This window comes from Schistocerca nitens, chromosome 1 (genome assembly GCF_023898315.1).
Source record: "Schistocerca nitens isolate TAMUIC-IGC-003100 chromosome 1, iqSchNite1.1, whole genome shotgun sequence".
In the NCBI taxonomy this organism is placed as follows: domain Eukaryota; kingdom Metazoa; phylum Arthropoda; class Insecta; order Orthoptera; family Acrididae; genus Schistocerca; species Schistocerca nitens.
In genome coordinates, this window is record NC_064614.1 from 1,182,455,442 (window position 1) to 1,182,470,082 (window position 14,641).

At 37.5% G+C, this 14,641-nt stretch overlaps 1 protein-coding gene across 1 annotated transcript in view; it reads left to right on the forward strand.

Annotated features, from left to right (window-relative positions):
* LOC126200652 (1,5-anhydro-D-fructose reductase-like) overlaps positions 1 to 7,345 on the forward strand; it is an 84,259-nt gene extending 76,914 nt beyond the window's left edge. Inside the window, exon 8 of the mRNA XM_049936726.1 lies at positions 6,954 to 7,345. The gene's annotated coding sequence lies outside the window, so the exon portion shown is untranslated. The remainder of the gene's footprint in view (positions 1 to 6,953) is intronic.
* The last annotated feature ends 7,296 nt before the right edge of the window (positions 7,346 to 14,641 follow it).

The window sequence follows — 14,641 nt, forward strand, 5'->3', positions numbered from 1 at the left end:
CATTTACTGCATTTTTATATTTTCTCCTTTTATCAATTAAATTCAAAGTCTCTTAATGTCACCCAAGGATTTCTATTAGCCCTTGTCTTTTACCTACTTGATCTTCTGCTGCCTTCACTAATTCATCTCTCAAAGCCACCCATTCTTCTTCTACTGTATTTCTTTCCCCCATTCCTGTCAATTGTTCCCTAATGCTCTCTCTGAAACACTCTAAAACCTCTGGTTCTTTCAATTTATCTAGGTTCCTTCTTAAATTTGCGCCTTTTTGCAGTTCCTTCAGCTTTAAAATCTTATGTGCAATAATACAGTTAAAGATAAATTTCTGAATATTTTACAGAGTTTTAACATGTTACCCCATGTAATAGGTCCTACCCAAATAACACACACATCACAGACCCTCATAGATAATATATTCTCAAACACAGATTCCAATGAAGTGGAGGTAAATAACACTGACCTTGGTTTATCTGATCACAATGCTCTTGTGCTTACTGTTTTCCCAATGCCTGCAGAAGAAAACATCTTGCCACACTTATAAAATAATTTTTTCTAAAGAAAACTGCACACATTTTGTTAACTGTCTAACCAATGAAAGCTGGACAGATGTGAGATCAGAATCAAGAGCAAATAATGCATATAATACTTTTCTTCTATATTCATGTCACAATTTGAAAAGTGTTTCCCTAAGAAGTTAGTGAGGTCCAAGTCTTCAGAACAAAAAGCACACAAACCTTGGGTAACTACAGGCATTAGGATTTCCAGTATAACCATGAAAAGATTGAACCAAGAAATTAAAACTTGCTCAGATCCACAGTTTGTAGAATATGTAAAAACATACAGAAAAATATACCGAAAGGCAATAGCAAAGGCAAAGTTGCTATATAATGACAATTTAATCAGTAACTCAGACAACAAACCACAAATTATATGGGACATTGTGAGGAATGAAACTACTACCTTGGGAGAAGAGGAAGAAATAATACTCAAAAGCAGTGAAAATTGCAATATAGAAAAGAAGGAAATGGCAAATGATATTAATAACTATTTTTTAAATGTACCACATTCACTAAACTTAAACTTCACAAAACTAAAAATAATACATGCTCCAAGGGTTGCCTGCAGCATGAATATTCCTTCAGCAAATGAACAGGAAGTACACTCCTGGAAATGGAAAAAAGAACACATTGACACCGGTGTGTCAGAACCACCATACTTGCTCCGGACACTGCGAGAGGGCTGTACAAGCAATGATCACACGCATGGCACAGCGGACACACCAGGAACCGCGGTGTTGGCCGTCGAATGGCGCTAGCTGTGCACCGCCGCCGTCAAGTGTCAGCCAGTTTGCCGTGGCATACGGAGCTCCATCGCAGTCTTTAACACTGGTAGCATGCCGCGACAGCATGGACGTGAACCGTATGTGCAGTTGACGGACTTTGAGCGAGGGCGTATAGTGGGCATGCGGGAGTCCGGGTGGACGTACCGCCGAATTGCTCAACACGTGGGGCGTGAGGTCTCCACAGTACATCGATGTTGTCGCCAGTGGTCGGCGGAAGGTGCACGTGCCCGTCGACCTGGGACCGGACCGCAGCGACGCACGGATGCACGCCAAGACTGTAGGATCCTACGCAGTGCCGTAGGGGACCGCACCGCCACTTCCCAGCAAATTAGGGACACTGTTGCTCCTGGGGTATCGGCGAGGACCATTCGCAACCGTCTCCATGAAGCTGGGCTACGGTCCCGCACACCGTTAGGCCGTCTTCCGCTCACGCCCCAACATCGTGCAGCCCGCCTCCAGTGGTGTCGCGACAGGCGTGAATGGAGGGACGAATGGAGACGTGTCGTCTTCAGCGATGAGAGTCGCTTCTGCCTTGGTGCCAATGATGGTCGTATGCGTGTTTGGCGCCGTGCAGGTGAGCGCCACAATCAGGACTGCATACGACCGAGGCACACAGGGCCAACACCCGGCATCATGGTCTGGGGAGCGATCTCCTACACTGGCCGTACACCACTGGTGATCGTCGAGGGGACACTGAATAGTGCATGGTACATCCAAACCGTCATCGAACCCATCGTTCTACCATTCCTAGACCGGCAAGGGAACTTGCTGTTCCAACAGGTCAATGCACGTCCGCATGTATCCCATGCCACCCAACGTGCTCTAGAAGGTGTAAGTCAACTACCCTGGCCAGCAAGATCTCCGGATCTGTCCCCCATTGAGCATGTTTGGGACTGGATGAAGCGTCGTCTCACGCGGTCTGCACGTCCAGCACGAACGCTGGTCCAACTGAGGCGCCAGGTGGAAATGGCATGGCAAGCCGTTCCACAGGACTACATCCAGCATCTCTACGATCGTCTCCATGGGAGAATAGCAGCCTGCATTGCTGCGAAAGGTGGATATACACTGTACTAGTGCCGACATTGTGCATGCTCTGTTGCCTGTGTCTATGTGCCTGTGGTTCTGTCAGTGTGATCATGTGATGTATCTGACCCCAGGAATGTGTCAATAAAGTTTCCCCTTCCTGGGACAATGAATTCACGGTGTTCTTATTTCAATTTCCAGGAGTGTAATTAGAGTGATTAGAAGCTTAAAACTAAAAATGGCAGCAGGTGTTGATGAAGTACCAGTCTCAGTCATAATAAGGACTGCCTTGCAGATTGCAAAACCTTTAGCACATATCGCAAATTTATCCTTTAGTGAAGGTGTGTTTCCTCAGCGACTGAAGATCTCAAAAGTGAGGCCACTATTTAAAAATGGAGGCAGACATAAAATAGAAAACTCCCGTCCCATATCACTTCTTACTGCTTCCTCCAAAATATTAGAGAAACTGATGAAATTGAGTCACTAGTAGACAATAATAAACTTTGGAATAGTAATCAACATGGTTTTAATGCAAAACGGAGCACAGAAACTGCAGTCATAGACTACACCCAATAAATAATTAAAAATTTGGAGAAAAACAAAAGTGTAGTAGGAATCAATTTAGATCTATCTAAAGTTTCGATACGGTCTGCCATGGAATCCTCCTTGATAAGCTGGAAGCAGTAGCTATTAGAGGAAGAGTTAAAATGTGGTTTGAGTCATATCTCAAAAACAGATCTCAGATTGTAGAGCTCACCACTGTAAATTCAATTTAAAAAATAAGGTTAGTTTCAGAAGCAAAAGAAGTTTCTTTAGGAGTACCCCAGGGCAGCATCTTAGGGCCACTACTCTTTCTCATATATGTCAATGATTTACAGTTACAATATGATACAGCCAAAATTGTACTATATGCAGATGACACAAGTCTGATAGTGAGCGACTTTAAAAACTCGTTACAGTCAACTACTGACAAAATCCTAAAAACTATTGAGACTTGGTTCAATGCAAATAAACTTACACTCAATGCAAAGAAAACAAAATTACACACGGTTTTGTAAAATGATTCAGGATGAAGACATTAATCTAGAACTGGATGACAGACTAATAGAGAGAGTGCATTTTACAAAAGTGTTAGGAATGCATATAGATGAAGCTATGAATTGGAAACACCATGTAAAATTTCTTACACACAGACTTAACTCAGCCTGCTTTGCACTGAGAGTCATTGCAAATGTTTGCACTCTAGAAGGCATCAGAATGGCATACTTTGGATACTTTCATTCTGTTGTCTCATTTGGAATAGTGTTCTGGGCCAGCTCAAAATCTAATTTGAAAGACATTTTTATTTTACAAAAATGGGCTGTTCGAATAATTACCCACAGTCCAACACAAGCTCACTGTAGACCTATTTTCAAAAAGTTAGGAATACTTACTCTGCCATCAGTCTATGTATTTAAATGTGTACTCTTAACCAAAGCTAATCTAAGCAGTCTCCACACAAATGCAGACTGTCACAACTATAACACAAGGAACAATAATAATCTCCAAATAGAACAAGTAAGAAGAACATGAACTCAGAAGCATGTAAGCCACATGGGCATTAAGCTCTAAACTGCATTGCCTCAGTACATGAAAGATTTAAAGGACAATACTATTTTAAATTGGAACTTAGAAAATTTTTAATTGATAAATGTTGCTATTCGATAAATGAATATCTTGAAGACCAAGAAAATGACTTTACAAACTAACCTCCAAAATTCATTTATTTCAGCTTTTATTATACTTTACCATCTGTAGTACTAGTTATATATTGTTACTGGGAAACAAATTACTATAAACCATTTATGTGGAAAGAAACTGTAAGTTGGCTGTCATTTATTATAGACAATTTCATTTTGTACTTTCTATATTTTAATTTCTGTGTATGACAAATCAAATTGTAGACAATTTCATTTTGTGTATTCTACATTGTTAATTTCTATGTATGACAAGTCCAATATCGTTTGTACGATGACACGGATGCTAAATAAATAAATCTACAGTTCATAATCAATAGATTGTGGTCAGAGTCCACAGCTGCCCCTGGAAATGAATTACAATTTAAAACCTGGTTCCTAACTCTCTGTGTTACCATTATATAATCTATCCGAAACCTTCCAGTGTCTCCAGGCCTCTTCCATGTATACAACCTTCTTTCATGATTCTTAAACCAAGAGTTAGCTATGATTAAGTTATGCTCTGTGCAAAATTCTACCAGGTGGCTTCCTCTTTAATTCCTTACCCCCATTCCATATTTACCTCCTACTTTTCATTCTTTTCTTTTTCCAATGGTTATTAATTGCTTATGAATGTAAAATGACTCAGTCCACATCATGACGATTTATCACGCAAAATGAGCCATGGAACATGAAAGTAACTAGTGCAAATGGTGCATAATTTCTGGGTAGTAATCCTTATTAGCCATAAGGCAGGAACTCATGAGTTGTAATCAAATAAAACAGTGAGAAGAACCTTCGCATGTGATTGAACTTGTGAAATTTTTTTCAGTCTTGGCTCTTCTGGAAGTTTCCATTTGGACAATTTGGCCTTAATTTCAACATCATACCTATATACCCATGTTTTGTCACCTGTTATTACCTTCTTTAGAAGTTCTGGGTCATTGTTGACTTTATTTAGTAATTCCTGATTGATGTCTAAATGACATCATTTTTGGTTTAAATTCAGCAATTTTGGAACAAACTTTGCTGCTACTTGTTTCATGTCCAAAACACCCAAAAAATTGCTTGCCATGAGCCAAAGGATATACTGACATCATTAGCAAGCTTTCTGATAGTGATTGAGCTATTTCCCAGAACCATTTTCTTTACTTTTTCCACATTGTCATACGCAACTGATGTACTAGGGCATCCAAGGTAGTTATCATCTTCAGTGTCTTCTCAATGTTCTTTGGAATATTTATACCAATCATAGACTCTTGTAATTCTCATAGTAGATTCACCAAAAGACACAAAGAAGATTTTGAGTGCAGTGCTGCACTTTATTCCATTTTCCAAGCAAAATTTAATGCAAGTTCTTTGATCCGTCTTTTTCATGTACTCGAAAACATATATAACCTATCCAACTGTCAACAATAAGTGAAATATTCAAAACAGCTGAAAATGGAAACATATGCCAGGAACATGAGTACCAACAAGGTTAAAAAACAGTTTTGTAAACAAATGCATAAAGCCCACAAAATTAAAAAATTATCATTGCCTTTTGATCACACCTCGTGTATGGTTGCTTTCAAATCCCTATAAAGAAAAGCAGTTGAAACATCAATTAGCACAAGTTTCATTTTCTCACTTGTGGGGAGTATTCGAATGGCAGATATTCTAAGTACAGAATCAAAAATGTGGTCATAGCCAGCTCCTCTCCATTGCAAGTAACCCTTAATTATCAGTCTTGCCTTAAATTTATTGACTGTGCCATCAACATTTATTTTCACATTGTATGCCCTTCCATTAGGAATGGACCTCTTTCCATGTCATAGCTCAACCAGGTCCCATGTTTTATTTTCTTGAAGAACTTTTATTTGACAATCCATAGCTTCCTTCGGGAAACCCTTTTGAACAGACTTCAGTGCTTATATGTATGTTTCTGGCTCCTGGAAAAATGTTGAGAGATGCATCACATAACTGTTAAATTTTTGTGAAGCTATGAGAGTTAATCAATTATGCAGACCCGGTAAGGCTTTCTTACATGTCTCCTCCTCCTCCTGAGGGTGTTCATTTACATTCAAGAAACTGTCATTGTCATCAGTCTCACTATTAATAACAGTCTGATCCTCAGTCTGAAGTGCTGGATCCTGATTCACATTTCTTTCCTTTGAACCTTTCGGGCTCTTCAGTGGTCTCTCCTCAAAGATGACGTCTCATGATTTAATGAGTCTGCACTTCTCTTCCCAATAAATTCTTTAACCTTCACCGTGAACATATCCAGTAAGAATTCCTTTCATTGTTTTCCAATCCATCTTCCTTCTCTGTGGCTTCAGAATATGAACATGTCAGGTGGAGCCTATAACCAGCAAATGTTTGTCTTGGCATACTATAGTTCATTTGGAGATGTTCCTAGAATATTGTATATCCCTGTTCAGTTTAGGATATAGGTTGCGGTGCTTGCCACCTCCAACCAAAGCTGTTGTGGAATATTTCCATGTAAATGCATTATGGCTCTGGCAATTTCCACAACCAAGCAGTTCTGTCTTTCACTGAATTCATTGTGTTGTGGAATATGTAGCATTGTGAGGTGCTGAATTATACTTCCTTAATGAAGAATTTCCTTTAGTTGTTTGTTGTCAAGGTACTTTCCATTGCCACATGGAAGCTCCTTGATGGTATGCCCAGCAGTTTCTGCTTCACCTATGAACTGAATTTACTTTTCTGTGACTCCAGATTTCTCTTGGATCAAATATGTTGTCCTAAACTATAAAAGAAGAAGAGAGCACGCAATTCTTCAGACTTTTTCAGCAATGTGTTGAATAATCAGGTCTACTGCCAGTTGTTTGCATCATGCATGCATGATATTTCAATGACATGCCTCATCTTTTCAGGGGCTCCCTGAGTCTCGGGGAGTGCCAGAAGAAGACAGCGAGTCGTGCCGTTGAAATATCGAGCAAGAACAACACAAACAACCAGCAGAAGACCCATTTATTCAACATGTCAAGAAGAGAGCATGTTTAGAAACTGATGGTGGAAAGCAAACAAAATCTGTTGATAAGTTGTCAGAGAGAGCAGAGAAGACAATGGATAGTGCACTTTGTTGGCAGTTATACACTTGAAGCATGTACATGAGTAATGCAGTATGGAACATTTTGCAGTTTTTAGGAAATCGACAAAAACTGTTAATTCCATAGAATTATTGGATATAATGTAATAGCAGATATGGATTGTTTGTGCATACAGACTGCTGAAAATACATCGTTGTGCTTCTTAAAATGGCACTAAGCATAGTTTTTTTGAAAACAAGTAAGTATTAAAATGGAAAAACGCTGTATAGCAACAGATATACAGCATTATTCCAGATCACTCTGCTGTAATAATAAGGTTCCTAGAATCCAAAAGTTGTAAGCAAGAAAATTATAACAGGATATAAAGTAATATTTATTGTCAACTGATTATTTTGGTCTTAAAAAGGTAATAGAACGTGAGTTTGTTGTCAAGCTGAGACATAAATCTGATACATCAGACTCAGTTGTCACACTCCAGGTTTTCGTAAAAAGCCTGTATTTTGGCTCCATAGGTTTCATCATGTCCAATAGATGGCTTTTCTTCTCCTTATGACGTTTCAGTATACCACTATAGAGCAACTGGAAACCAGAATGCAACAGAATTTTTGTTTAGTTCATATTCACAACCAATGTTCACAATAAAATGTTATTCCCATGGACGCAAGCATATAGTGATTGCAACAAATGCTTATGCCTCAAGGATCGTCACCACATAGCTTCAACCAGAGCACACCAGTAATTTTCAAAGCAGATGGAGTTTTGAAAACGAACCCCAGTGGATCCTGCAACTTTGTAGTCTTTCATTTCATCCTGTGAATGGTTAGTTTTGAAGGATCGACAAAGGCCTAAGCAATGCTTCCATTCTAAAGAAACGATAACTATTGACACTTTCTTTCTTATCTTGAACACTGCGAAGTTCCTGCTGCTAGGTAGAAAACTATGGCTCAAATATAAAAACTTTTGAAGCATTTCTGTAAAGTAGTTGCAGTTGACCAGATAGAAATAAAGCGCTAAAACATCCCAGTTATTGTTCTGCCCAACACAGTGGTCATACCATACAATCAGTTTGTGTTCCATACCTTCTTCAAGCATCACAAATTTAAGCAAACAGGAAAACTAATTTGGCAGAACCTCTCCTTTTGGCAGATTCATCCCCCAAATTTACTGGGTTGTTTTTGCAGTACAAAAGTAATGAACAGTGAAATCATATTATGATGACAGCTGTCTCTGGCAGAATACTGTGGCACATGCCAATGTAAGACATAGTAATACCTGTTGTAGGACAATACATATACAATGTATATTGTTGTTCATTTTAGCCGTTTCCATATCGTTTTTTTAGCAGTTTGTATGGTTGGTCTGGTTTGGTGTGAGTAACTGACTCTCAAGTTCAATGTTGTGTATTTCTGTTAGTCTGTAGCTGCGATCAGAAACAATCGATACATTCAGCAGAGATTGAGATTGGGGTACAGACATTCTTTTCAGGATTTTTTCCTGCTGTAATGCCTCATCTGCTTTGGGAAACTCGAAATGTGTTCATAATCATAGCCCTGCATCATTTGATACGACATGAGGTCTATTGAAATGTTTTCCATGACCGTCTTTAGCAGTGGTCATTCCATCTTTCAGTTTACGTTGAAGAGTCTTTATTCATTGATGGGTGATGCAGAATATGTCAGGCAATGTTTTTTGAAACACTTCTTTTGACTGGACTTGGTATTTCAAAGCAGGTTGTTTCCATGAAGTATCGTCTATCTTACCTTCCTTTTGTCTGGCTGGTGTGCCTATTTACATGGAATTTATCAAATAAATGGACTGCTCATTGTGCATCAAGGCATGATATTCCTCGTACAGCTTTAACTTAATTTCCCAGTTTATGCCCTTGCATCATTATTTTGAACACATGTCTGCAATGTATAAATGATCCTAAATCATGCAGTCAATATTACTACCTAATATTCAACTGAATTATTATATTCTACATTCTCTTTTAAACATATAGCCATGCTCAGAGTGTGTATTATATTTTTCGTCGATGACAATGACAACTGTAGTTAATTTTATTCATGTTACATATTTTTACTGTAATATTTTCAGAAGATGCTAATAACGTACATTGTTAGAGCCATGTACCTACAGGGCACATATGCCACTGTTGAGGGCACATATGCTACTCATGTATGTCCATAGTCTTTTTATAAAAACTGTAAGAGTGTTATTCCACTTACCTGCGTTGGAGGTTGTTTCGCAGGAACTACCTTTCCTTTTCGTGATTTATGTTCCAACCCAGCATCATGAAGTCTTTTCCTTTTAATATCCTGCCAATTACCAAAGTTAATTTTCCTTTCCTGCGCATTATTTGGAGATTTCAAACCACTTGCGGTAGGCATCAGGTTGCTACACTCCACCATTCTTGTAACATACAGCATTGTTCATGCAGAGGCACGAAAACTCTGTCTGTCTCCTCACCGTCTAGTGCTGCCCTCGGACAGTAAACAGGTCAACTATTACAGCAGGTGATGCAAACAACCTTATATAACATTTCTTCATGCGATTCTACAAAATGTGCCATAAAGAATTATTCGTGTGTACGCTTCACATTCTGAAGAACAGCTAAGAGAAAAAGGGAGGAAACTGAAGCGTTAAGCAAAAAATTAAAAAGTGGTCAAACTTAAAAGTGCTGCTAGGGTTGTCTTTCCTTTTTTTAAAGTGTTGTATAATTACTTGATTAAACTTCCATATATTTTTGCAACAATTTTGTGAAGTGTTGATGTTAAATATAATTTGTGGCCAAACTGAGTGGTGCTTTTTCATGCTGTGATCTAAAAATCAATATCATTGCTGAGGGAAATGTTTATGCTGGAAACTTCAGATTCCTTGAAGAAATGTTTTAATATTGAGGTAAGGTATACTGTATTTTTAAGTTTATGTATTTTATATGAAAAACAATTTGTTGAGGATTATTGTTTATGAAATTGCAAACAATTTACTTGTTTAATGTTTTATATCCACTTTGTTTACATGTAAAAAGCAACTCTGAATGTATAAGTTCCAAAAACAGAGTAGAAACCATGTCCTCATATACACACAATTGATTTGTCAGTTGTTTTGTCATCTCTAGACATTAGCATCCAATTACATACGAATGATAAATAGTCTTCTGGTAGTGTACCTAACATTTTACAATTCAAAAAGATCAGTTAGTTCTGGATTATTTACAATATTTTCAGCCACTTCCCATTTCAGTTTTTTTCCTTAGATTTTTCTATTTCAAAATATGTGTCAGAATATCATATTCAGGAGCCTTTATGGAACTAAAGAAATGTAAACAAAGATTGTAAGCTTTGTCTTCAGAGACACCATCAAATATTTTGTGCAATTGTGTTCACACCTTGTAACCTGCATTGAGACACATTATTTTCTGCAAAGTTCCATACAGCATATTTGTGATTACAATTACTAAAGGAGTGCTATCTGCTTTATTGAAAATATGTATATTCAGTTAAAGGAAAGAATCTCATTGATAAGTTAAAGTGGTCACTTTGAGCCTGACATAATAATCTGAGCTTAATTTTGAATAAGCAAATGTTTGGTGTTGCATAGAGAGTGTTGTAACTTTAAAATCCCATTAGTTCTGAAATCAGCATTGGTAAACAACAAATAATGCTAAAACAAAAAAATATATATTATTAATGCTCCAGACTGCTCATCAGACAATAGTTTCTTCCAGTGTCTATAGCAACTGATCTCTTTGTTTTCAGGAGCAATGTATTTAGTTGACCTTAACATATATTACTAAACTTGCTTGCAGAATAATATTGTTCAATGGATAGTACCCATCAGGCCACTTGGTCTTTAATTATTCCTAGCTCATAAATTTCTAACATCGTCATTGTCCAGTGTGTTCATAGAGGGGCCTACTTAGTACAGCAGGTGCACACGTGTGTTACCACATTGTCTATTTCCCAACTGATACAAGATTTAGAGTGCAATGTGCACCATCAATTCAGTTCAGTGGACTGCAGTAATCAGCTGCTCCATACACTTAATTATAGTCCCTGGTGTGTGCTCCTCTGCACCCACGATATCACCTACAGCCTTTCATTTATCTACGGCCAGGCTCTCATTGGTAAATGCTGCACGCTGCTGTGTTGCTATGTTTACCAAGCCGACCTACCCGCTCATTATGTTCTGGCTTGGACCTTTGAATTGAACTGAATTTTATTTGATCCTGTAAGATTACATTGTGTACAGTAAATGTACGTGTAATATAGGACATGTCAAAGTATTAAAATTCTTTATCACTTATTTTTCTACACCTTTAGCTTACATTTTTACATCACTGATAATGAGTAACAATATATACAAATTTAATGGCATAAGTATTCTGCAACACTGTAAAACTCTGTTTCAATGAGATAGTCTCAGAGTACTGGGGTCCTTTTTCTAGCATTGCCAGCCGGTGGGGTATGCTCCGTACTTCATTCTTCTTTCTTGTATTGTGGGTGTGTACACTAGCATTTGTAATCCAGTCCTCACTACCTTTTGTGATGTACATTATTGTTTTGTATATATACAACGATGAAAAAGTTAAGATACCTAAATTCTTGAAACAGTTTCTGCATGTTTTAGAGGTCTTTCTTCTTAAAATGGTCCTAATTGCTTTTTTTTGAAATGTGAACACTCGTTTTGTCTCTTGTTTGTTTGAGTTTCCCCACACAGTCACTCCATACTGTAAGTATGGTTCGAAAAGTCCATGATACACTGTACACAGAAGGTTCTTGTCTGAATACTGTGATATCTGCATCATTAAGAATATGACAGAGCTCAATTTCTTACAGTCATTATTAATATGTTTCTTCCATTTCAGTTCATTATCCACAAGAATACCTAAGAATCTAGCAGATTCTACTTCTTCCAGCCTTGTTCCATCAACCTCTAAATCCATGTCTACAGCCTTTTCCTTGTTTTTAAACACTGCATACATAGTCTTTTTTAGATTTATAACCAGTTCATTTTCCAACAGCCATTGAGCTGTGACATTTGCAGATATTTATGCTCTTCTCTCAAGCTGTTCCATATTTTGGTCACTATTTAGTATTGTCATGTCATCAGCATACAATATTTTCTTTTCTTCCTCCTCAACACCTATATCATTAACAAATACATTAAATAACAATGGCCCCATTACCGAACCCTGCGGCACTCCATATTTGATGGATTTGGTTTCTGATTGGTACGAGTTTCCTAATGATACATACTGCTTGCGGTTGCACAAGTATGATTTTATCCATTCACCTGGTTGCCCCCGAATGCCATAGTTGCTTAATTTTTGTATCAGCATTTCATGGTCAATGGTGTCAAATGCCTTTGAAAGATCCAGAAACATTGCAGAGACAACCTTTTGCTCATCTAAGGACTGTAAAATGTATTCTGTTAGACTGACAATTGCTGATTCTGTAGATTTACCCTTTCTGAAATCATGTTGTGAGGTCATGAAAATGTTATGTTTGTCCAAATAGTTAACTAATCTGGTATACATAAGTGTTTCTAGGATTTCTGAGAAACCTGATATCAGTGAAACTGGTCTGTAGTTGTTGGGATCATCCTTACACCCTTTCTTGTACACTTGCACTACCTTCGTTATCTTCAGTTTTTCTGGAAAAATTGCATCTCTGAAAGAACAGTTTGCTATGTTCAGCAGTGGTGTTATTGTCTCCTCACATACCAGCTTTATTACATGATTTGATATTTCATCATCACCAACTGATTTCTTGGACTTCAGTTTCTGTATAGTTTTCCGCAATTCATCTTCCGTGACTGGTCTTAAGAACATAGTACTGCATGATCTTTTTGGTACCTTAATACCCTTCTGTTTTTGACTATTTCTTTCCAATTTTAGGTTTTCTACTACACTGATATAGTTATTATTCAGTATGTTTGCTATTTCCATACCATCTGTGACCACTGTGTTGTCTACTTTAATTGACCTAATACCTTCTTCTTTGTTTGACCCATCTTTTTCCTTTCTTTCAGCATTGATTGCATTCCAAGCTGCCTTTGCCTTGTTTTTTGAGTTCGCTATAGTGGTGTCAATTGCTCTTGCTTTCGCTTCTCTTATTGTTTTTCTATACTTTTTAACATTTTATAGTTTTCAGCTTCGCCCATCTGTCTCACGTCCTGAAGCTTCCTTCGCTGTTCTAGTATTTCACTCGTAATCCACTGTGCTTGATCTTGATGCCTTTCTTGTCTCTTTACTTTGGGAAATGCTACATTAAAATGGTACTTAATTGTCGAAATAAATGCATCATATTTTTCATTTACACTCTGGGCCTGTAGTGTTTCATTCCAGGTTTCCTTACTTAACATTGTTCTAAAGATGTTGATATTTTGTTCACTGACGATCCTAATTTCTTTGGTTGTTTGTTTTGGTTCTGATACTGTGTCATTACTTCTGCAAAAGCTGATTAGTTGTCCATGATGATCAGATATTTCTGTCTGAACTACATGTGACTCATAGTTACACATATTAGTAATTATGTTGTCAATAATTGTCTCACTTTGTGAAGTCACTCTTGTTGGTGCAGTTATTGTCACTTTCATGTTATGCTGTATTAACAATTCTTCAAAATCCTGTCTTATTTTTGTGTCTTTTCCCATGTCAATGTTGAAGTCTCCACATATGATAAGATTTCTCTTCATATTCGTTCTTAATAAGCTAGCAAATTTTTTTAGAAAGATGCTAATATTGCCACATGGTGACCTGTACACACAAAACACTCTAAAATCCTCTGCCACTATACCAGTAACTTCAAAGTCTTTTTCTCTAGCTATGGGAAATGTAGCAGCTTCACTGTTTACATTCTTTGATAGAGTACCTGTTTTAATATATATACAAACGCCACCGCCCTTATATTTAGATCTGCAGAAGTAACTAGCTAGTTTGTAGTCCTTTATTGCCACATTATGTATTTTACTTTCAGTTAGTCCATGTTCACTTATGCATAATATGTCTGGTCTTACTTCACTCAGGAGTACTTCTGCTTCTAATTTTTTGTTACCAAAGTATTGAATATTTTGATGAAGTACTTTTATGTAATTTTTCTTTTGTTGGTTTACATGTTGTGAGCTGTATTCTGGGGCAAATTCTTTAGTATCGTCTTTTTTTGTATGGTGCTTATATTTTTCTTTTCCAGCTTGAGTGTATGATTTTTCATCCCCTTCAGGCCATATTAGTTTCCCTTGCATCTAATGATTTTGCAGACATCTGCAAACATTCTGCTGAACGTTACAGACCCCAGTCTATTTAAATGCAAGCCATCCTTCGCTAGTGAGTTTTCACATAGGAATTTGTTTGGGTCTATAAAAATTGCCCCAAGACGATCACATTGTTCTTTAAGAGCACAGTTTATTTTGGCGATATATTTTTCACTCACCGACCTTCTGTTTATGATTCCGCTAAGTATCAGACGAGATTCTGCATACATATTTCTTGCAGAACGAATCATGTT